The sequence below is a fragment of the Xiphias gladius genome, chromosome 19 (assembly GCF_016859285.1).
Source record: "Xiphias gladius isolate SHS-SW01 ecotype Sanya breed wild chromosome 19, ASM1685928v1, whole genome shotgun sequence".
NCBI classification, from domain to species: domain Eukaryota; kingdom Metazoa; phylum Chordata; class Actinopteri; order Istiophoriformes; family Xiphiidae; genus Xiphias; species Xiphias gladius.
Window position 1 is genome coordinate 9,561,235 of NC_053418.1, and position 23,603 is coordinate 9,584,837.

Genomic DNA, 23,603 nt, shown 5'->3' on the forward strand with positions numbered 1-23,603 from the left:
GTTCCTACAGTTTTAATATCAGTCTGTTATGCTCTTTACTGGGAATTTTGTGACTTATCTTTCAGATTACTTAACTGTGCAAAGCTCAGATAGAAAACCACAGAACACGAGTCACATCATTTTCACAATCATCAGACTTTTTAGGGCCCTCGTGCCCTGTATAGAGGCATCTGCATTTGTTATCTTTGTCTGCTCTAAGCAAGTATTTCCTTTCATTTGTCACCTGTCTGGTTTTGAATCCGCTCCAACAAGACTTCTTATATGTTGATGAAAATATAGAAGGACAGTTGGCAGAGCTACTGCACAGTAATACTAGAAAGCATAATTAGGATGCACTAAAGCACAAAGATAAGCAAAAGCCATTTACTGGCTTTATTTGTATTTTTTTTTTGTGTTTGTTTCTGCTGTGCTTCCTAATCTAAAGAAGACAATGATAAGCTTTCTTAATGTGCCAGCACTGGCTTTGGAACAAATGAACTGCACCATCCATCCATCCATCCATCCATCCATCCACCCACCCACCCACCCACCCATTCATTTCCCCTGCTTTTCCAGGTTCTTGTCATAGTGGCAGCAGGTCCTTCTGCCAAGCCTCCTCCTCCAGCTATTCCTTGGGGATCCTGAGGTGCTCCTGTGCCAGAAAGGATATGTGATCTCTCCAGCATGTTCTAGGTTTGCTTCCAGTTGGACCTGCCCACAATAACTCCAAAGGGACCCATCCAGGAGCATCCTGATCCAATGTCCAAACTGCCTTTACTGGCTGCTTTCAATGCAAAGAAGCAGTGGTTCTACTCCAATATTCTGCTGGATATCAGAGCTCTTTACCCTGTCCATAAAGGTGAGCAGAGACATCCTGCAAAAGAAGTGTAATTTGACCACTTGTATCCACAGTCTCATCCTTTCAGTCACTAACCAGAGCTCATATTGATTCAAGATCGCTTCCAAACTAATTCACTTATTCACTAATTCTCTACCAGGCAGTCTAAGCATCTAATAGGCATTGGAAATCTGTGGTTCCAAACTAAGTCAAATAATTTGTCAGAGCAAAACAAGAAACAAAACACAGCACAAAATTCAATCACCGTAGACAGGATTCTTTGTAATGTTTTGTTGACAGTGTAATGAAGTCCCTCCCATACAATGTTTTAAACTAATCCACAGATAAAACAAAAATGTACAAATCTAGATTTAGCCAGTTTTTATTGAAAGGTTAGCTCAATAAAAACGTTTAGCTCAATAAAAACTTGGTAACTTTATATAAGCCACTTGCCTGCAGTTGTTTTACAATAAAAGCCTTCCGGCTCAAAAGTGGCAATAATAGTGGAATAAACATTTCGAGCCAACGACAAGCATGTTGAAGCAACAGACCTACACTGCTATACACGACACACTATGCATGCATTCTGCTAAAAATTTTAAAATAAAATAAAGTAGAAGATGTTTTATAACTAAAAAGAATAGCCTTGCAACTACCTATACTAAAAATTTTTCTTAATGTCTTACTTAAACTTAGTTTTCTTAGTTGTCCAAAAATGCATATCACACACAATCTTCTTATTATTTCACAGTAAAAAGTAATCACAACCTTTTTAAATATTAAATAATTTCAAATATTGATTTAAAGCAAAATTTAACATGATATGCATTTCATATTATGTTTTGTTAAACTCCCATAACTGACAAAGCCTATTCAGTTCATCAGTTTTTAAAAAACTTCTCAAGGAATAACTTTGATCGGCTACTACATTTTTTAGGTCTGATTCGTTATTGCTGGGAAAGTAACCTTTCACCCTACAGGACCGGGGTTAATGGAAAGCAAATACTTGGCTGAAAAAGAATCATCTGTCAACCTAACAGAGATGAAGAACAGCCTTTGGGGTTAGACACGACACTTAGTACAATGCCATTAGTGCACTCAGACAAGTATCCAGTGAAGCTTGCACACACACAAACACAAAGTTGAGTGCCCTGTGGAGCAGCTGGTTAATATCATGGGAATACAGCAAGAATGTCCCCAAAAGGATAACATGTCAATGCCAGGGCAGCAAATAATGCTTTGGTGAATGACTGTGTGTGAAAGAATGTAAACAAAAGAACAACTGGATCATGTGTTTACATTCTAAAAGCAAAATTGTTAAATCATGTTTTCGAAGTAATCCACTGTTCGATACAACAGCTGTGACTATAGACTTAGTGGAGTACTGGTTTATTATCCAGCAACAAACAACAGCAAATCTGTATTTTGTATCCTTATTTTTTGGGGGAGGGAGGGGGGGGTACAACTAAGGTTCAACTTTACTAAGATGTGTCCTCATACTGAACTTTAACTATGTTCTATGACATAGCATGAGTACCTATTTAGTTAGACATTCGCGTCATTATCAGCATTATATGTAAGTAGCAATATCTAACCATTTTTGTTGCTTAGCATCTGCCAATCCTTGGTACTCTGACCATTTCTGAAAAAATTATATCACTGCACCTCAACTAATATGAATCCTAATATAATTTGCTAAATTACTGAGGAAAAACCGGCATATATAATCTATAATGAAGCACAATTAAGTCACTAATAATGAAATCATAGAGATTTCTTTACAGTGAAAATTCACATATGTATATTTAGTCCAAACAAGAAAAAGAAGATAGCAAATTATGACCCACCTGCCTTATATAAAGTTGGGCTACCATGAACACTAAAACTTAATGGTAAAAGTATAGCTGACCCATGGGAATGTTTTTAATTACATAAAAATAATAACAAATTTTCTTCCACAAACACTAAATCAGATAAACCATTCTAATAGCAGGCCTGCTGTCTGAGATCAAGCCAAACAATTTTTCAGGGTATGTGTAAACATCCTAGCAAATGCACTCAAGCTCCTAAGTGGCCAGCACAGTTATAGACAGGGAGAGGTTGAGGTGACTTCCACATAAATGGAAAGAGTGAGTGAGTGAGAGACAGAAGAAATAGAAACAAATTAATAAATGGAAAAGAGTGGTGTTAGAAGAGAACAGTAAAATTGACCATGCAAACAGTGAGGTGGAATGAGAGACATTACAAAAACATCGCTCAAGTGTTAATTTGGCTGCTCATGCACTATTAAAAAGCAGACTCCTGCAGGGATATTGAAACAAATAAACACTCCACATGCCTCTCCACATCATGCAGATGTGATGGTACTGCAGGCACTACAATGTGAAGTGGCAAAAACAATGCATAAACAAAGCCCCACAAAGGCCTTCGGTACACAGAGGCCAGCAGTGTGGAAGTGAATTTACGTCAGCAAGCCCTTGACGCACTACTTGTTTGGCTCCTCTCAAATGCACTGTGAGACAGTTCATAAGAGCCAAGTACCAGGGGTCTACATACACCTGTGTTATACACAAGCATATCTGATTGTGCTGAAAAGACTGCTCTGCTAATGTAACCAACTCTTCTACAAGATGCAGTCATGATTTTTTTGCTCAAAACTAAGATTACAATTTTCTCACAGTACTTTATGAATTGAATATTGAATATTAAATGCATTCTCTTTTACTTAGATGTAAACAGAATGTATATTATGATCTAGCCTAGTACTTGACTGTTATATCAACTTTGGACAACAGAAAGAACTGGACAACAGCTGTTTACAGACTGCTTAAATCCAACTGCTTAGCTTAAATGATCAAAACAAAAACAAACAAGTCACAGCCTGATTAATTTGTGGGTCCTCCACTGCTTTTTCTTTTAAAATAAATAAATAAATAAAAATAAATAAATAAATAAAACACTTTCTGAAAAATCCTAGATAATTTTATTAATGATCCACCTAATTGTTGGCTCTACAATTAAACTACAGCCCAGAGCACTTGCAGAGTAGCCACACTGTGTTGAGTCTCATGTTCTACATGAAAGACTCAATTTTGTCTTTGATCATTATCTGTGATGTTAAAAACATCACATCTGCACAAAGTCAGAAAAATTGCACATGTTGGTCATAGTTTAGTAATAAAAAAACTTGAGGAAATGGTGCAAGCGTCAGGTAGATAGCAGTAAGGCCAACTTCACTAGCATTCAGCATTGGAGCTGAGAGCATGGTGCACCAAGCACAAACAAGTGTCTGAATTTCTTTTCCATCACCTTTCTCTACTTCCAATAAGTTTAGGTTCTCAGTTCATTTAAAGACAAGCATCGATTGTTGCCAGCCTGCCATGCTGTTATACTGTGCTGGTCTGTGTACAATGATAAAGAGGGAAAAAAAAAAAAAGATTTGAAGTGGAGGCTCCTAAGCTAATTATCTGAGTCACTGATGTTTAGGAGGTAGGCCCTGACCTATCTCTTCTATACACATGCATACACATTATTACTAACATTATTACCTTTAAAACATTGCCAAAAACATTCGGCATAAAAGATGCACATACACTGAGAAATCAGAAAAATACACAAAACTCTAAATGTAATGTGCTCCGTTCATCCCATGGTACAACAGTCTTTTCGCAAGTCAGTTTGGTTTGATACATCTGTGCTAATGCAGCAGAATTACTGTCCTGTACAACAATGCACTGATGCATGAAGTGAAATTGCCATTTAAGTATGACCAATCATGCAGCTACACGGACATTAGATACTGACACAGATATTTTAGAATTTAAAAACTCCAATAACGATATATCGGCCAATATTAATTTTTTAAATAAAAGCATGGAGCACTAGTAGCCAAGAGGTTGCAGCGCGTTCGTAGCCATTGGGTCCACGGTTCAATTCTGGCTGGGGACCTTTGTTGCATGTAACAACCCCCCGCATCTCCCCCGCCTCTGACCACCTCTTTGCTGTCAGCTGTAAAATTAAGGCAAAAATAAAATTGTCACTACTCTCTAGTGGCCAAAGTATGTAACTGCACCACTGTTTCTAAACTATCACAAACATTTCTTTGGTATTTCTGAGCTGCAAATCTACATTACTTATTGGCTGCTATTTACACAAGTATCTGCTATAATATATATATACACACATATATACACATATATATACATATATATATATATACATACACACACACACACACACACACACACACACACACACACACACACACACACACACACACACACACACACACACACACAACATAAATGTAGAAACAATTTTCTAGAATGACATGGATGCTCAGTTTACTAATGCATAATACCACTGCTAACTGTTTTTGTGATTTTGTATTTTTCTTCATACTAACACTTATTACACATGACTCAATGAATTAAGAAACAGAGGGAAATGCTTTCTGTCCTTATTTTTAAAAAGAACCCTTTCTACCACTAGCACAATTTGAGATGAATAGTTGTTTACAAGTTATGCAAGACAGAAGGGTGGATCATGGCACATGGTGGAAGTAGTGGTTTGGTGTGTTAAGATAAAGAGATACTTATAGATACATCTGCACCCACAAGACTGTAGATGCCCACCCACTGTCTCCTGGCAAGCTAAAGTGTGACACGATGAGCAGTTAAGAGAGAGAATACCAGCTTTGTGTGAGAGCTTCTGCTTGAGGAGATTAAGAAAGAGGGCAAAAGTGAAAGGAGAGGAATAGAATTCAGACAGTCTCCTCAAGCCTGTTCCTGTGGTTCTGCAGTCAGTGACACCTCGGGAAGAGCAAGAGAGAGAGATGGTGGGGGTAGTGTGTCAGTTGACTGTGGTGGAGAAACACAGACAGAGGTACAATCAGCTCTTTGAGTTAGCACTCTGCCAGCAACTAAAATAAGATTATTTAAAACTAAACTGAGGGACTGAGATTTAACTACCCTTTTTAAAGTGATCATTAAAACAGATGTCTGAATAAATTTAACCATCACATTCTTGATTACAGGCTTAGAGTTTCTGTAATGCTTTTCAATTTTGATGAAATTCTGGGGGAATAAAAATTAAGTTTGTATGTTGAATTAGAGGAAAATATGAGACATCCCTATTTGGCCCAATTGATACTAGCACTGATACGTTTGAAGTTGATGTGAATATTAATTTTTGAGTTAAAAAAAAATAAAAAATAACAATATAACCACATACGTTCATTTTTTTAACTTAAGTTATTAAACAACTGCAAAAAAATATGTACTCAGCAGGATATTTTAGTATGGTTAAAAACAACAAAACAACAAACCTGTAAGTTTTCTCTGTGGATACACTATGTAATGGTGACACTATTTCTAAAGCATGTCAAACATATATTTGTCATTCTTCTGCTGCAGTTTATCTGTGATGATAGATATCAGAGATTAATCATCCAGGCTCTAATCCAGAACTTCAAAAGAAAAAAGATTGTGTAAATGTACCGACCACACACTCTAAAAGCTCATTCAGAGGACCTTTTACCAGTACTAAAAAATAATAATATAAATTTAAAAAAATTAAAATTCAGTGACTTAGTTAAAATATTTGAATTGCAAACATAATTCTAATGACTTGTAGTGAAATAATAACACTGTTAAGTATTACAACATACAATTGTAACTAATTTCAACTCCAATTTCTTTGTTCATTGATGAAAAATTAATTTCAAGCTTTGGAAGACTTTTTCTCACTTTTTATTTGATAAGTGCAAAGTTCCCTTCCAATTTATATACCTAGAAAAACTAAACATGGACAATGCACAGATACAGTGGACATCTTATAAACACACCAAAGGTAAGTTTCATTTAATTTCCAAACAATTTCTTATGTCCAAAGAGACATCTTTGTGCATCGCCTCCCTGAGACTTTTGTAGAGAAGTTAAACTAGATCTTTACCGATGGATCGACATTGATGAAAATCAATCGTTGTAGCCTACATTTCTTAGAGAAACCAGTTACATTCTTTTTTTTTTTTTTTTTTTTTAATTTCATCTACCTGTCGCCTATATTGTGTATTTTTTAAAGTTTTATCATTTGAATTCAGTTTACTCAAATTTAAGCAGTTAAATCTGAGAGTAAGCTCTGAAGCTGTAAACACAAACCATATTATGCTAAACTATTACTCAGATTAGAAAAATCAGTAAAATGCTGAAATTCAATCAATCTTTTTAAAACAGCTACAATTAGTCAATTCATTGATTAATTGATCGACAGTAAATTAATTGGCAACTATCTGTACAATAAGTTAATCATTTGAGTTACTTTTCGAGTAAAAACACCAACCATCCATTGTTCTCAGCTATTCAGTGTGAGGATCTGATGCTTTTCTGTTCATGTGGAATAATAAACTGAATATCCTTGGGTGTTAGACTGTTGATCCAATAACACAAGTAATATGAATAAATCACCTCGGGCTAAAAAGTGGGAAATCATAATGGCCACTTTTAACAAATTCCTGGCATTTTATAGACAAAACGATTGAGAAAAATAATCATCAGATTAATCTATAATGAAAATAATACATCGTTGCAGCACAAAATTTTTTAAGTCAATTATCATTCTCTGGTTCCAGATGTGAGATTTCTTCAGTGATAAATTATGAACTGTAACTGCACGACGAAATCTCCGGCCAAAGTCCCACTGCAAAATTTCCGACTGGATTTGTTTTTTCTTATGTAACTGTGAATAAGCTGTTTACTGAGGCAGTAGTTCAATTATAGAACAAATGTGAGACTACACAAACAAACCCCACCCCCAAACCCAAGCAAAATGCTTATTACAGTGAATTCATAACACAAAAATTAAAGAAATTATCAAAGCAGTAACAGACTAGACTTTGATATTGAAATGATTAATACTACAAACTGCATTTTGTGAACACTCGCAGCTATAGCAGACACAAATAAACACACATCCACATGCAAGGAATAACCACACGATTCCCTTAAGAGCACTCATAGACAGGGAGACGGATTAAATCATTGCCCACCAGATACTATGAATAACTGCTTCAGTTCCCCTGACACAAGACACTCACAAGGCACAACACTTCAAAGTACCACATGCAAATCAAATAGGCTATATCCCACTTGGATTTAAAAAAAAAATTCTGAAAACTAGGGCTGTATTCACATTCTCTGTCCAAAGTTTGTAGTGCAGTTGTATTTAGAAGAGTAATGGACACATAAGAGAGAGAGTACTACCAAGTTCACAACAGTTCAGATGGCCAGTTTACTTTTCAGTGTAATGCATGAGATCAGCTTCATAATATAGCACAACTTCCTCCTTACTAAAGAGATATAATTTATCTATGGTAGTTACTAGTCTATAATCAAATCATCTTTCACATACGGAAACTTTCAGTCGGCCATACTCAAATTTCAGAGGATATTTTTCCCCCAGAATACAGAAAAACACTCCCTGTGATCCTGATGACTGTTGCTATGGTCCCTTGTAACTTAGCAACAAAGTGAATTATTCATTACATTTTCCATAGAACAACTGTGGCCCCCCGACCAAGGCCTTGAGAACAACCCCAAGGGCAGCAGAGCCCCCAGTACATCCACTGGTGGGGATTAAAAGCAGTGGGCTCACACATACATACAAACACACAATGCTACACGCAAGTGTGCACGCAAAGACACAGTGGGCTCATTCTGCATTTTCTTGTGCACTCTCGGCAACAAGAAGACTGTCCTACCTTATTCTGAATTAGCAGCAGGGTTTGTCTGATGAAGACGACTGGTGTCTACACATTCAGCGCTGTCTTAAAAGAAAAAAAAAGGACAAGTTACAAGCCTGAAGTTTAGGATTATTTTAGCGAACATACTCTATTCTAAAATCTCTGAGTAAAGCCAGACAAGCAAAAGAATTAAAAAGAAAGTACAAAAAAAAAAGTAAAACTCAATAATAATCAAAGTAAGGATGTTTGGATAATTATACAGTTAGGTCCATAAGTATTTGGACAGTGACACAATTTTCAGAATTTTGCCTTTCTAAAACAAAAATGTCACACCAACTTTTTAGGAATTACACCCATTTCTTTAATAGTCCCTCATTTTCAGAGGGTCAAAAGTAATCAGACAATTGATCAGTTTCATGGCCAAGTGTGGCCTGCTCCCTTGTTATTTCATGACAAATTAAGCAGATAAAATGTCTGGAGTTGATTCCAATGTTGAATTCGCATTTGGGAGCTGTTCATGGGAACTCTCAATATGTGGTCCAAAGACGTGTCGATGCAAATGTTGGAGGCCATCATTAGGCTGAATAAACAAAACAACATATCAGACAGAGAGCAGAAACTGTAGGAGTGGCCAAATCAACAATTTGGTAAAAAGAAAGATTGCGCTGGCGAGCTCAGCAACATCAAAAGGCCTGGAAGACCACGTAAGACAACTAAAGTGGATGACTGCAGAATTCTTTCCTTGGTGAAGAAAACCCCTTCACAACATCTAGCAAGGTGAAGAACACTCACAAGGAGGCTGGCGTATCATTTCAAAGTCTACAATAAAGAGATGCCTACATGAATGTAAATACAGAGGCAGCTGCAGTAAAGGCCTGGCAAAGAATCTCAAAGGAGGAAACTCAGTTTTTGGTGTTGCCCATGGTTTCAAACTTCAGGCAGTCATTGACTGCAAAAGATTTTCATCCAAGTTTCATAAATAATCATTATATTTATAATTATGTTGGTTTGTCCAATTACTTGTGAGCCTCTGAAAATGAGGGATTATGTTTAAAAATGGCTGTAATTGCTAACCAGCTAATGAGATATTTTTGTTAAACCCCTGACTTAAAGCTGAAAGTCTCCACTTCAATCACTTCTTGATGGCTTTGTTTCAAATCCTTTGTGGTGGTGTACAGAGGCAACATTTCGAAAATTGTGTCGCTTCACCTTACTATATGCCTGGTCTTGTGGGCACAAAGAAATCCATTTACACTGCATTTTGTACAAAATGTGCATGCAGATGTGTGACTTGTTTAGCAAAGATGGTCATAACATCCATGGACTTTTTTATGGCTGTATGAACTGTATGTGGCACATCCCCCCTCCCAGCAAGGAAAAAGTGCCACCCCAACGATGAGATAAGTGGAAAGGAAAGGAATAAGAATATAGCCTTCGAGGAACAAAAGTGTGGCATCTTCAGCATGATTAGGTATTCACAACCAGACAAGCCAAATCAGAGGTAATAGGGAAGACATCAATGCAGCGAGTAAAGACAAATGAGAGAGGAGAGGGATAAAATGTGAGGGGAGGGAGAGGGAACCTCTGATTCAGAGCTCATTTGATTGCAGTGAACAAACGCCTTTCTATCTACTATGACATACACAAATACAGTCATTTATACACTACATGACACTCTTTCAGCAAACCAGCACAGATGGACACGACTTTTTCTTTTAATAAAGTCAATCCATTTTACTAATGTTGCTACAAATTTTCACCACATTTCAAGCAATTCACATTTCAAGTGCCTGTACACATACAGGCACTTGAAATATGGATCAGCTCATGTAACAACATGACACACATACACATACAGGTTTCCCCTCTCCCCTCTCCATCAGAGGGTGAAATGACATGATACCTCTGATCCTGTCAGAGCTTAAAAACATTATATTAGGCCTCAGTCATGCTTTCAGTTTCTTTCACTGGTTGTTCATTTTTACCTCAACCCACACATCAGGAGGGTTTTTAAAAATGGTTTTTGTCAAAAAGCAAATCTTGAAAGTGGAAAATAACTTGTTACGGATTAATTTTAATTTCTTAAATTAAGTAAATCGGCGTTGTTTCATTTTTTACTTAACTAGAAATCATTTTGGATTTGATTTCCAAATGACTTCTTAGCCCTGGCTAGGTCACTGCTGCGGCTATTAAAGAACAAAACAACAGAACAAACAAAACAGCTAATGTAATTATGCTGTTTTACTAATATAGTGAATACTGTAGTATGTTTGTGCCAAATGACAATCATAAAAACTATCAATGACTGATGAGAGGATCACAGACTGCAGAGGCCTCTGACAATTTGTTTATTTATGTAAAACATATTCATGAATTGTATATATAAGAAAAATCAGTCTACTGTGGTAACCGACTAGTAACATCCTACGTAAATATGTGTTTTACAGTTTTATTACAAACTGCTGTAAAGTGCCATTTTGGAAGAAAAACAAAACAAACAAACATGGTGGTAATCAGCATGAGCCAAGCTGCTACTTGACTTTGTCTTGTTTATTCAATCAATGAAGATTATATAAAACAGAGAATTTTTTTCGTCTGACGAAAGCTTAATTCTTTTCTGTGAGGGAAGTTACAATTACAAAAAAAATGTTCCAATTCTGATTGTAAACATTATACATCTATTGTACATATACTAAGATAAGATGATATCTTAAATTGTATTGTGGATTATATTGGCACTGCACTTCTCCAGATCTGCCATATACACTACTTTCAGGTCCTGTTTCTCACACTTAAAGAAGATGATGTCAGATTTTCGTAATGAATTAGAGTCTGCATCACTTTGTCCATACAACTATCAATATGGTGCCAAAGGGAATGTTTTTTGTCAATAAGATGTTTGAAGCAGCAAGACTAACTAAGGTCAGGTGGGACTTCAGATCTGTCAATTGCTATCGACATGCTAATTAAATGTTGCTGCAGACTTGACTGCAGCTTTAGGTGTGTGGAAAAAACCCTTCCTGTAATTATTTTTCTTTCTGTGGGGCTAATAATTTCTTCAAGTATGATCATACTCAAAATGTCTGTCAAGTATTTATATACTGGGTGCTGTCTTATATCAATGTTTTTGAAAAACAATCTCCTTAAAGCAGCAGCCCAATGCATCAGAGAAGAAGCTTATCTCAAGGATTTATGCTCCCAGTAATTCTGCACACAGGAAGTAAATGTATATCTGCAGATTTATGGCAACAGGGCAGAAATAAAATCATAGTACTGTTGCATTTCAGCCCATACAAATGACAGAGAGAGAGCCCTGCAGGACACTATCTCATATGAAATATACCTTCACCTTTTCCATTAATCATATTCACTGAATACATGCAAGAATGAACCAATTTCTATGTCCTCTATATCTGTGGAAAAAAAGGAAATTGTACCATAACAACAACAAACAATCATTATCTTCATCATAATGTTACCCTGTAATAATTCCAGTTACACTGTCAACTACCTTTACATGCACAAAATATTCCAGTTTTTGCCCTCATTTCAACCAAAACAATATTCCTACTAAGATGTTCACATGGCTAATGAAAATGAATATTCCAACTCCAGTTTACACGCAGCACTTCGTACTCCGAATAACATAACACAACTCCGTCTTTGATTCCTTCAACCATCTTATTGAAAAGCTCAGTGTTGCGATATTTGCGCATATCCTAGTTATCTAGTTGGTTTGTGTACAATGCACAGAGCTGACCGTAAACAGGCAAGAGGCCTTATGTCTCTCACTGCTATAAAAACCCCAACTGAGACGCATATTCCGAATGCACTGTATGCATGTCTAAGAATGCTCCTAAAACCCGAATAATAGCGGCATATCGCACATCATAATTTGAAAATTCTTGAATATCCAAACAGAATATACTGTTTGCATGACCCGTATAGTGGAATATTAGTGTGCATGTAAACAGTAAGCAGCATTTTCTAAATAATCTGTAGGTGTGTTAAGATATTTCGCCTGACAAAACCTCAGCTGGGTCCCCAATGCCCCTGGTGCTGCAGAGTGTGGATCTGTTACTGCAAACCACCTACTGCCCCCATGATCCTGCTCAACACCCACTGGTTCAATTGTTATGATTAATCATACTATTATTATATTTAGTTTTATTAGTATTATTATTCACCCTATTATTATAATTATTAGTTTTATTATTAGTCTCATTGTTATTACACATCTTTATGTGGTACCTGTACTGTGCTATGTTCGCTTTCCTCCCTCCTGCACCACCCCCAATCTCTCTTTCTCTCTCAACCCAGTCAGTCGAGGCAGACGGCCGTCCACCATGAGCCAGGTTCTGTTCAAGGTTTATACCTGTTAAAAGGGAGTTTTTCCTTGCCACTGTCGCCAAGTACTTGCTCATGGGGGAATGTTGGGAATGTTGGTCTCTGTAAATGTAACTATAAAGAGTGCGGTCTTGACCTGCTCTATATGAAAACTGCCCTGAGATTAACCTCTGTTATGATTTGGCGCTATATAAATAAAACTGAATTGAATTGAAAAGAAGTAAAATTCCAACTTCTTTGACACCTGAACCTGATTAGGATGCGTCCTAAAAAGAAAAATTGTTTGACTCTGGATAGCAAAGATTGTGACAGCACACCTAATCAGCATCACGAGTGCAGCTGAATTCAATGTAGTAAAGAAAAGGGGCTTTCAAGGATAACGACACCATCATATTAAGTTAGAAGCCTCTCTTCCTTCATATTTTAAAAAATTCAACTGAGGAGTGAGAGAGCAATGACCATAGGAGCCGTGGCCTCCTGGTTATGCAGTGTGTAACGTAATAGGCAGACACGAAGGGGGACTGACTGACCACTGTATCGGTGAGGCATAGGTAGGAGGACATAGAGCTGGTGTAAACAAATAACCAGTCACAACTAACCAGGAACGACGGGGAGTCACTAGAAGCACATCTATGGCAGCCCCTCTGCAAGAGGTTTTGCGGTGTGTGTGTGTCTGTGGAGGAGTGTCCCAATGTAGTCATAGCCATGCTGTTTATCATGGTTAACGTTACTGTTTGTCACCTCTAGATATCTTGTTAAGCTCTGAATACAGCCAGTATACAAAATGGACCTTAGAATCTTGCCTATAATGTCACGATTAGGGTTGGTTCAGAGAGTTTGGCTGAACTGAACTTAAAATCCAAGCAAACAGAAACTAGCTAAATTTGAGTGCAAGAAGACATTTTTACGCACATTATGAAACTTGTAGGAAAGACTACATCTATCAACATCATATGCCAACAAATCTCTATTTGATTGTACGTGCAGCGCAAAAAAATAAGGTTGTAGTTACTCTTAATAATAACGACAGGCCCTAACATAACTATTTCTCTGTAATAATTAGAATAATTTAAGCATTGCATGAAATTAAATGTAATCTTGTTTGAAGCATACTTTTGACTTTTTTCCCCTACAAAATATGAATTACAGCCCCTACTTCTTACTGTTTATCAGCTAGGTGGTGCTTTAATAATTAAGCCCTGTCCAATGTATACAGCGATCTTTCACAACATTAAAACTAGTTACTAGTTTTAATGTTGTGGCTGCATGGTGGATATATACAGTAGCATGAAAAAGTTTGGGCACCCCTGGTAAAAGTTTCAGTCACTGTGAGTAGAAGATGAACTGATTTCCAAAAGACAAAGGTAAAGATTAAAATTATTTTCAACATTTTAAGCAAGATTAGTCTATTATTTTGTGATGTCCTAGTTTAGAGTGAAAAAAAGGAACAGAAAACCATACAAAAGTTTTGACACCCCAAGAGATTTGAGCTTGCATAACTTCTACCAAGGTCTCAGACCTTAATTAGCTTGTTAGGACTATGGCTTGTTCAGTCATCATTGGGAAAGGCCAAGTGATGCAAATTTAAATACTCTGACTCCTCCAACCTTGTCCCAGCAATTAGTAGCGATGGGCTCCTCTAAGCAGCTGCCTAGCACTCTGAAAATTAAAATAATTGATGCCAACAAAGCAGGAAAAGGCTATAAGAAGATAGCAAAGGGTTTTCAGGTAGTCGTTTCCTCAGTTCTTAATGTAATTAAGAAATGGCAGTTAACAGGAATGGTCAAGGTCAAGAAAACTTTCAGAGAGAACTGCTCGTAGGATTGCTGGAAAAGCAAATCAAAACCACCGTTTGACTGCAAAAGACATTCTGGAGGATTCAGCAGTCTCTGGAGTGGTGGTGCACAGTTCTACTGTTCAGAGAACCCTGCCCAAATATGATCTTGTTGGAAGAGTCATCAGAAAAAAACCTTTCCTGCGTCCTCACCACAAAATTCTGCATCAGAAATTTGCAAAGGAACATCTTAACAAGCCTGGTGGACTGATGAAGTTAATATAGAACTTTTTGGCCAAAATAAGCAAAGGTATTTTTGGAGAAAAAAGGGTGCAGAATTTCATGAAAATAACACCTCAATTCGCTAGTAGAGGGAAGCATAGATTCAACAAAATACCAGAAAATTCTGCGAGCAGACATCATACCGTCTGTAATACAGCTGAAGATGAAAAGAGGATGGCAATAGGATAATAATCCTAAACACACTTAAAAATCCACATTGGACTACATCAAGAGGCGCAACTTTATGGTTTTTCTGCAGCCGTCACAGTCCCCTGACCTAACCATCATCAAAAAACTGTAGAGAGACCTCAAAAGAGCAGTGCATCCAAGACAGTCCAAGAATCTCATAACTAGAAGCCATTTGCAGGGAAGAATGGGTTAAAATCCCTCCAAAAAAGAATTGAAAGACCCTTAGCGCCATCAAAAAGCATTACAAGCTGCGATACTTGCAAAAGGGGGTGTTTGCTAAGTACTGACCATGCAGGGTGCCAAAACTTTTGTTTCAGACCCCTTTGTCTATAAGCATGTGTGTGTCTGTCTCACACACATATGCTTATAGATGCTTATATATGTCATCGAGGAGCTGATTCTCGAGATCAAATTATCACAGGCAATTAGCCTGGAGGCCAATTAGAGCACAGATGGGTCTATGTCCACACAACTTGATTTGTATGTCAGGAATGATAACATTTATTTTGTTTAATGGCAGATTCCCATAATTCCTGGGCCCTGCTAACGAAATGTGAATACTACATACTTGCCTATGCCTTTTCTCACATACCTACATAATGAGGGACATGTGTTCAGTCAATTCCTGGACTTGGTTCTTATTGCCGATGGCAAAGTAGAGACTGTTATGACAGCTGTCAAGAACGTAATCTTGAAGAAAGGCCTCCCAACAGACAAACTGTATGGACTCGGGACTGACAGTCATTGAAACGGGTAATTGTTTTTTGCCCATGTGCAATTATTTTGTTTGTTGTACCCCTCACTAAATAATTTTATTTAAATTCAGGGTATGTGAATGCGGTTTCAAAGCAGCTTACAGGCAGCTTCCCAAAGATTGCAGCTGTGGCTCGTGCTGCCCACAGAGTAGTAGTTATATTTGGTCTATTCATAACTAATCATTATGTCTTTAATTACAACATTTCCGGGAAGTAAAGGACACACGCAGGCTCTCTCAGCACTAGGCCATCGAGACCCTACAGGGGAAACTGAGCAAAGTCCTTGGAGCCTTGGCAGAGGAGACCGAGGTGAGAAGATGTCAAGGGGCAAAGGGATTCTACACATTCTGTGCTACATATAGATTTGAGGCAGCATTTTAACTCCAGACTGATGTTTTGTCCTAACTCACATGCCTGTCCAACTTTCTAAATATCAAGGAGAAGCTATCCTAAATGTGCACATCTATCTATTAAAATCATTTTGATTTGACGCAATGAAATGAAGGGTTGTTTGCATGTCTGACCAATACTAAACAGAAGCTATTCTTTTTTAAATTTATGTTCCTGTCACAATTAAGACTCTGAGGAGCATCAAAGAGGCTTAACAGACTTCACTCGCTGGATCGTTCCTGTAGCGCTTCCATCAGGACCTTGACGATCCCCAAGCACTTGAAGCTTTCAACATACAGCACGAGGAGGAGAAAAAGGAGATGGCAAGATGTCCAAGAAGTACTGACGGAAGAGCAGTGGACCAGATTCCAGCAAGATGTAAACGCCTAATTTTAAAACCAATGAATTTTCACCTTCCTCTTCAAAGAAAAATGTATTATTTGTATTATTATTATTATTTGTACTCCTGAACAAACTCCACTGCCTGGCTGTAGTAAAGGTGGGTGTAGGCTTTTCCTAAAAAGATGTTGATCTGTTCAATGTAGGTCATCCACCCTTACATAACTCGCCTGGACATGAGTTTCCATGATCTAGACATCCTTGGGGTCTTCAGTGTCTCGGGACTGCAATCAGCTGTTTTACAAGATAATACAATCCACATCTTTCATCTGCATACTCTTGCCAGGAAATCTTGCCCCCGACATGAGAATCAGGTCCTGCAGGAGTGGTCCTCGTTCAAGAATCATTCAAGGTGGGTGAATTAACTGATTGTGACTACAATCAATTATGGTTCACAACACACACACACACAACACAGTAATGCCATGGCAAACCAAATGAAGAACAAGAACCAGGAGGAGATCATGAGTCTGCTGGCAGGTGAGTGTGATGAGTAGGCCAACCTCTATCCCCGCTGCCTTAGCCTCCTTGCAGGAATTGTGCTAGTTATCCCCGTTGCCAGTGTGAACTGTGAACGTGATTTCTCAACGATAAACAGGGTAAGAACATCACTTTGAAAAGTACACAAACAATTACACGTTTTCTTTATATTAGTAGAGTTTGTGGTATCTTTTTTTTTTTTTTTAAACTTTATCCTCAAGTGAAAACAGACCTCTGAAACCAGATTCAAGGAGGATGCCTGCTTGAGGATTTCCATAAATGGAGCCCGTCCTTAGGCATTCCCATATGATAGGGCATTGGAATATTCTTTCAGAGAGCTCTGTAAAATAAGATGTTCAAACAAAGGAGGAAAACTTTGCTAGAAGTAGGCTGTGGAGTAGTCACTTTAAGTGTAGCAATGAAGCACTCACTGTGTATATTTTACAAGTTATTTGACATAGTGTTGGCAATGGAGCACTTTATATTTTTCAGTTATCTGACAAAGGAAAGCAATCAAGCATTTACTGTATATGTTTTTCAGTTATTTGACACACAGTGAAGCAATGGAGCACTGTGTGTGCACATTGTGTGTAGTAGGCTGGGGAATATGTCATCTTTTAAAAAGGTCACCTGCTGTGATTTGGCACTGGCTAAAATACTGTCAAGAACGATGACTGTAGCATATAAGGACTCTTCTCAACTAAACTTTCCCTAACTGATGTTGTTTATTAAATAGCTCTATCTGAACAGAGCTTAAAGTGTCCACTAAGTGTCCATTCTAAATATTTACTGTTTTGCCTTGTAAAACTCATCTTCACAAGGTCTGTGAAGGTTTTTCTCCAGTCATGTGCCATTTGGTTCAACTTTGTGATATGACTGAAGGTTTCATGATCAAATTTTCATTATTTATGATTCCGTGGCAGCTGTGATAAAACTGAACCAGAAGGCCTTATGTAGGAGAAACACCGATATCTGGAATCACTTAAGTCACTTTTGCCAAATGTAACTTTTGAGGTTTATTTTCTAAATCAGTTCTTCAATATTACTGAATTATTAAATAATTTTAACCACATTCGGCTTGCAGATTAACTTTTAACACTAAGACTGTGACTACTTGAGTGTTAGTACTGGTCATTACCTTAATGGAGGTAATTACTTTAAAAATTAACCAGGTATTACAGTTTTTGTCGATTGATTTTTTTGTCCATCAACTGATCAATTAAATGACTAATCCTTTCAGCCTTGATGCTCATGGATACAATGCCATTTAACGTCATAATGTGTAGCAGAAGTGTATTGTCCTATAGTGGCAGTGGTGATAAAAGTTGCACACAGATTTTTCTAGTATTTTATATTTACACTTGTACACTTTGGGCATTTACATTTGAAAAAAGCCTCTCAGTGTAGTTATGCAGTACTGGCTGATTTGAGACACCCCTTGGGTTTTACTTCTGCATAAAAGAAAAAAGTTAAAGATACCCAGAAAGTTGGGCTCACGGATCAAAACTTTTGTAATATCTGTCAGTCTAGCTGAAACTGTTATAGTGACCGATTCAGTTCAGGCATCAAGGATATGAGAAAGTTGTTCAGTCTATACACAATAGTCTCATACTGGGCTGTAATTCTGCTACAGTATCAGTGATTCTTTCCTCAATTATTCTCAGATGAATGACTCTCTATGTGACACAAAATCCCGATAACATGCCATTTTAACACATAAAGTCAGTTGTAGAATAATGTATTAGAAGAAGAGGGAGGGGAAACTCCAAGATGGACAGCTCTGTAGGAAAAAGGCAAAAAAACGCTAGTCAAAAAGTAAAGACAAAATGTTGGAGCTGTGACAGGAAGACAGCTTTGGAGGAATTAAGACTCTAAAATCTCTCAGATGAGCTCTATGAGAGCAGGTCTCAGGATATCCTCCTACATAATTAAGTCAGACTATAATGTTCACTGGCCAAGACTCTGTTTTAAAATGATTCATCCACATTAAGATCTTTCACTCTCAGTCATTTTTTATTCATGACTAAAACCTTGTTTAATTCATTTAAAATGTGTTTTTCCTTCTCAAATTCTACTGTTAACATTATTTTTCAATGACAGAGTCTCCTTGGTAATAATTAAACATTTTCTGACAGAGTTGGAGGTGATTAAGACACATTAAAATATGCTAACATCACTAAGTTTAAAATGGGCTTCAAGTCCTACACTGTTGACTCATTATGGATTTGAACAACATTAAAGCTAAAAGTCAGCAAGTTAACGTCAGAGTCAGTATTTCAACTCAAATCCACTCTGCTGGAGTACAGAGCTAAAACAATGACTGATGTATCACTGTCGTAATACTTTCTGACTGCACTGTAAATTATGGTTGTCACCATTTCATAAAAATCGAGTTCAAAGGAATTTATACTCGCATGTAGGTTGTTGGAACATACTAAACTAATCTGAACGTAATTCATATAATCCTCCCCCATTTTTATTGATTAGTTTAGTTTACTGATTTGTCAATAGGACATGCAATTATGTCAAGCTAAAAGCGAATTTCAAGAGTGCCCTCTACTAGACAACAAGGTAAGCTACTTCAAATGGTTTGATGCACTTGTAGAGTGGAAATTTAGATTCTAAACAGGTCATTACAGTTTTTGCCCATATTCAAACGAATGTTCAGATTTGAGAAAAAAGTGAAGCCCTATTGTAAATCAAGCTTAAGTCGAAAATGATTACTCGACTAGAAAAGGAGCCAGAAAAAAAAAAACAGTCCGTACAAAACAAGAACATCTGAACTAACCAACAAAACATTAAAAAACTTAATGCCTAAACCACTGCGAAAGTCAAACCAGGAATGTGGGCTACTGTACAGCTTAAGTTAGACAACTTATATACTCAAGTACATGGCAACTGTTGCATTTTTCCTTTTATGAAACAATATTTATCTGTATTGTCTCCAGGGTTTCCTGCAGAGTATTACAGCAGCTGTTATTACAGGAAGCACCCTGCCTGTAATAACGAGCAACTCAGATAAAATCAAAAGAAATTATTACACCTTTATGAAATATAATATTATGGTTTGAGGGAAAAAAGTTAAGGTGCTATATCACCAAACATAGGCCGCATATTTAGAGTGAGGCTGGACCAAAATTATGGTGTTCAACCCGTATATAACATAGAAAAAGAAGTTAAATGATGCAAAAAAGTTTTATCTCTAACATGATAGGTTGAGATTACGTACATTTAGTTTTGATGCTTGTACAAAGCAGAAAAGCAAAAATGATATTTTCTGATCAAAAATATTGTATCAAAAAGCAAGCAGATAACAAAAAATGAAATCAGTCATAGCTTTGCAACTGATGTGTCTGTCTTTGACTCTAAAGTGAAGGTGAAGACAGCTCACAAACAAATGATAACAGACTGGAACATACTGTATGAAAGATAGTAGTCTGTCTGCCAACCAAGTATTAGTCTCTTCCTCTTCCCACAGGAGACTTCAAATCCCCACTATGGGAATCCAAGATTTAAATTTACAGTGGTAGGTGTGGCACTTTGATTGTTGAAGAGAACCATTAAATTAAGAAAAGTCCAGTCAAAGAACTATTATTATTATTATTATCATCATCATAGTGCATTTATAGGAATATTATAGACAAGGATATCTGCCCACTTATTTGACATAATTCACACCTTTGGTATGCCATGGTGAAAAGCATGCACTAATGTCCACTGTTTGGCTGGCTAGAACAAATGCTGGCATTTGATTTCAACAGAGAAAAAGATATGGATCAAAAATCTGCACCCTAAAATAAGAAACTGGCTTTAAAATTACTGAGAAAAATTACTCAGAAAATAATCCTAGCTGGAGTAGGAACTGGCTATTTTCTTTCATTATTGTTGATATATCAACACAAATGAAAGCAAGCAATCCTACAGGTATCCTATTTTGCTTTTTATTGCCTTTTTTGTTATTTTTTTTGGTATTTATTAACCTTGTTTAAAAAAAAAAAAAACAACTGGATCTATGTTCTGTCGCAGTCTTACACAGCATTTCAACTTTAAGTGTCACCTACATAGAAATGGACTTCTGTTCTCACTGCAGGGTGAGAAACTAAGAATTGTAGTTCAAACATTAACCAGCATTGTCAGCAACGAGTATAGAGGTGTAAATGATCAGTTTTCCCCTTCATAACCAACAGGTGTAAATACCGCAGAGCAGACAGGACTTGAAGTAAGTACATCTTCTAAAAGGCAAAAGTTGTATTTTATGGCCGCCAAGCTGACCTGTATTTGTAGGGCCAAAAGGCTGGCTCATACCAGCTATTTACAGAAGTTAAAATACCAAGATAATCAAAGTGCTATATAACCTAGGTGTGCAACAAACAGCCCAAACAAGTTGATCAAGGCCCTGTTCTTCAAATATAGCTTCACTAATTCAGGCTAACATGCTGTTATCAGGCTTGAATAATCCAGTTCATTCTCATCCCGATGGTGCTTTGACAGCTATTTAAGGATTGATTGTAAATCCTGGATATCCATCCCATTTACATAAATTAAGGTTGACAATATATTAGGAACACCTCTCAGTATAACCCAGTACAGTTGAACAGCACATCAGCATACATTTCAGGCTCCAAAATTACAATTACAATAAATCAACATCCTCTTAAACAGATATTTTCAGTATTTTTACAGAAGAAATTGGCTTAAAACTTAAAATGGGTATGTATTGGATTTATTTCATCACTGGAGTAATACGAACTTATATATCACTGGCAAATGTATTTTTATATCAGAGAGGAAATATATTGATCTTTAACATTAGTTTAAGCCATTTTCTCACTCATACATGGTCGTTAAAGGAAACAGAGAATATACAAGGGCCGAATAATAACGTTAGATGACACCTGGTGTAATATTACATTACCATAACAGCAGCGGTGCATAAATTACTTGTTTAGCCTGTTAATAATCCTAATATATCATGCTTGGGTGGAGATAAAAAGTAAAAAAAAATGGTGCTGTCATGCTGTCGCTGCTTCTTAAACAAAGCGCCCCGGGATGCTTTCGCTTCAAGTGGCCATGCATAGCAGTTGTACTGCTGCTGAGCCATTTCTAATGTGCAGAGCTTGGGTCTCTGTCTAAAATAGTCCCACACTTTAGATGATCATGTGCAAGGTTTTCTAGTTGGGACCTGTTTTCAGGGGAATCCATGCTTTGACCAGACACAGCCATCTTTGCTGTCTTTGGCGTCGGTTGCATGGATGTGCCGCCCAAGCCTTAACTGTTTGCCGTTTAATATTTCTCTATTTATGTTTCTCAAGAACTGCTCATCCAAAAAACTTCACAGTCGAGACTACACTTCCTTGGGTCATCTGCAATGCACACATGACATTTGAAGTCGATCTGATGAGTGGTTGTCGAGAAAATCGAAGGACACACATACCGAACCAAAACACAGACAGTTTCTTCCGTTTATAGTTAGATGTGCTGATGCGTGTGGAAACTCTACTTGCACTTCAGAAAATTACTTCAATAGTCTTTTCTTCCTAAGCATTAAAAGGTAGCAGTTGCAAGTAAACGTGCATTTACACTGTGATTTATCATCTCAAATCAGTATAAATTGTCTCACTGCCCTGACAGGCCATGTATTTAAGAGAGCTGCATTGCACTTCATTTTGTTTTTTTGTTTTTAGAACAAAAAAGTTAAAAGTACTTCCTAGAGACTATAATACCATTATGTCTAGCAGCCAAAAGCAGAGTTGTTATGCTTTTGTAGTCTGCTGTTAAAGTTAGCTGACGTTTTAGCCTGATTTGCGCAGTTAATTAGCCACCTGCCGCTCAGAACAAACACAACAGCCCACGGAACATTTTACCCGTATAGCCAGAGAACAAAAACAACTCTACTTAACAATTAAATTAACTCTTGTACCCGTATGTTCAACTGTCTCATGATGCGCCCCTAACCTGTACGGTACCAACCATGCTAGCAGCCGTTAGTGCCGCTCATGCTCTATACATAATTAACGTTACAGCATCTGTTTTCCCGTCAACAACACAGAAAGTCGTTTGACAACACTTACCGCAGCTTCTTTATATAATCCGCAAATACTCTTTTTTCCACCGGAGTAAAATACTCCATCCGCTGCACATCAACATTAAAGTTTTATCCGTTTCCAAAGTTATTTCTCCTTATCCAAACAAAGATGGTGGCCGGAAGTGACATAGCGTTACCTTCTTGTTGATATGCCTGACATGAACGTTAAATTTATATTATCAGATTCATTTATATATATTGATGTTATTATAAATTATTTTTATTCATATCAATATTTTTATATGTTTTCCGGTGTGGTATCACATTATTGAAATTCAACAACGGCTATGTCCTTGCCTCCTCTCGGCATGCAGCAAGGGGCAAGGCGAAATGGTGTGCAGCCAACA

General features: G+C 37.2%; 1 protein-coding gene across 3 annotated transcripts in view; it reads right to left on the reverse strand.

Moving 5' to 3' along the window:
* The window catches only part of gpat2 (glycerol-3-phosphate acyltransferase 2, mitochondrial), a 116,141-nt gene extending 92,758 nt beyond the window's left edge, over window positions 1-23,383 (reverse strand). For all 3 annotated transcript variants that reach the window (XM_040155544.1, XM_040155543.1, XM_040155542.1), the window contains exon 1: window positions 23,243-23,383. The gene's annotated coding sequence lies outside the window, so the exon portion shown is untranslated. The remainder of the gene's footprint in view (window positions 1-23,242) is intronic.
* Between the last annotated feature and the right edge of the window lie 220 nt (window positions 23,384-23,603).